This window comes from Artemia franciscana, chromosome 9 (assembly GCF_032884065.1).
Source record: "Artemia franciscana chromosome 9, ASM3288406v1, whole genome shotgun sequence".
Lineage (NCBI taxonomy): Eukaryota > Metazoa > Arthropoda > Branchiopoda > Anostraca > Artemiidae > Artemia > Artemia franciscana.
The window spans coordinates 25,086,086-25,088,537 of NC_088871.1; positions in this window are offsets into that span (position 1 = coordinate 25,086,086).

The following is a 2,452-nucleotide window of genomic DNA, read 5'->3' on the forward strand; positions in this document are numbered from 1 at the left end:
GGCCTAGTTAGGGATTTCAGCACCAAGGAACAATGCTGGTTTCTGCTCTCCCCCCCCCCTCCCACCACCATTATTACTACAATATAAATATGAAAAAAACTTAGTTTGGTGTCCAATAAAAGGTTTCGCCCAAGGACACTTGTCCTCTTGTCCTTCTCCTTAGCCACACCACAGTGCTAACAATCATTTTGTTTTGAGAATTCTCTGATATTTTAGAAAAGCTTACTTTCAGTTTTTTCAATTTCAGAGTTTAGAATATGGCGTTGAAGAAAGGTCCCCAACTGAGCTAAGAAGTTTGCTCACCTATACTATGGCAATTGATGGGACGAACTTTGACATAATTAAAAAGGGAATTCCTGAAGCTTTAGAAAATATTTACAGTCGTGGAACAGTATTTGCTCGAATGAAACCAAATCAAAAGCAAACCGTTATTAAAGGATTGCAAGATCTTGGATATGTTGTTGGAAACCCTATATTCTTTAGATTAAAGTATTACAGTACTACATTACCTACAGTACAGAACTACTAGATGACAGTTTCTCAAATAGTAAGCTGTACGAAAAGTGTGGTTCAATCCCGCTTTCTAGGGCTATAATGAGAGAAAGGATGAGATGGATAGGATACGCTATGGGGACGAAGGATGACAGATTGCCAAGGATTGTCCTTGCCGGCCAACCGTCTAGGGCCAAATGAAAAGCGGGCTATCCCTGAATGGGTCGGAGGATGTCGTAGGAAAAGATTTGAGAGAAATAAAAACTTCTTGGGAGGGTGTAAAGACAAGGGTTTTGAAGAGATTGGGATGGAGGGGAGTGTGCGTAGCTGTGCTGGCCTTATGTGGCTTGGTGCTGCGGTGAGTTGTTACTAGCAGTAGTATTACAGTACTATTAAAAACAATTACAATTACAGTATCTTTAAAGTCGTGGTACAAGATTTGCTTGAACGAAGGAAAATCAACCGCAAACCATTATTAAACGGTTGCAAGGTTGCAACAACTCACCGCAGCAACAAACCGCTTGTTGCCATCACAGCTACGCATGCTCCTCCTCCATCCCAATCTCTTCAAAGCCTCCCTCTTTAAAAAAGAGGGAGCCCTTCAAACCCTTTTGCACTGCTGTTCAAATCTATAAACTACAAAAACTAACAACTCACCAGAGCACCAAGCCGCCTGTGGCCAACAAAGCTACAATGGTTCTCCGCCATCACAGTCAAATCAAATATTCAAAACCTCTCTCTCTTTACACCCTCGCAGCAAGTTCCCATTTCTCTTAAGTCCTTCCTTACGACATCCTTGCACCCCAACCGCGGACGATCTGCTTTTGGTTTGGCCCTAGGCGGTTGGCCAAAAAGGGAAATCTTTAGCTAATTTAGTCATCCTTCATGTCATCCTCTGTCATCCTTCATTCATAAAACATGTCATAGCCATCTCAACCTTTTTCTCATTATAGCCATACAAAGCGGGATTCCAAACGGCAATCCTATGAAGTTCCTGTGAAACTATTTATATTATATTATATATAACAAGTTTCAGTTTAATACAATTAGCCAGTATTGCCGATATACCCTTTTGATAACTTGTATATCCATCCTGTGGTTTAACTTAGTTGAACTTTTCCCTCTTCACTTCCTGAAATTACATCTTACTACTCTTAGCGTTAGTAGTAGTTGTAATGGAGGTGATAGTTGGAGTAGTTGTAGTAGCAGTATAAGCAGTGGTAACATCATTAGTAGTGCCATGCACATACTGCCCTTGGATAATTGATCTTCCAACTTAATTCCCTAATCCATTGCTGAGATACGCTCGTTTGACGATCTGCATGAACATAGTGTGTTTTGATTTAATTTAAATTTACACTCTATATTCTCTAAAAACTCTAAACTTCATACCCTTAGTCTTAATAGTACTAGCATCATAGTAGTAGTGGTAGTAATAGGAACAGTGGTACTAGTAGTAGTTTTGTATTAGTAGTAGCAGTAACAGCAGTAGCAGCAGTATTAACAGCAGTTGTAGTATTCACATGTTGCCTTTTGACCAGTTTAACATTCCCCTTATGATGCCCAGAAAGATTCAGCTTGACGCGGTGTCATTCCAGAGATATTGCTGAGATGTTCTTTTGACATTCGGTATGCATATAGTGTGTCCTGATTTAGTTCAATCTACCCGAAGACATAGTTACATAGACAAATACATATGGTTACAAAGGTTGACATTCATAAAGGCATAGTTACTGCACCTTTCAAATATGCTAAACGAAATGGCTACCTCAGAATTCCGATTGGAAGGTCTGGGGAAATGGTGGGCGTAGGGGGAGGGGAGGCTGGTTTCCCACCAATCACTTTTAACTCTTATTTAATAGCAAAAATAATAAAACAAAATTCTAAATTTAATAAAGCAAATATTAAAATTAACTAAAAATTAAAAAGGATAATTAAAAAGAGTAATTTAAATACTTAC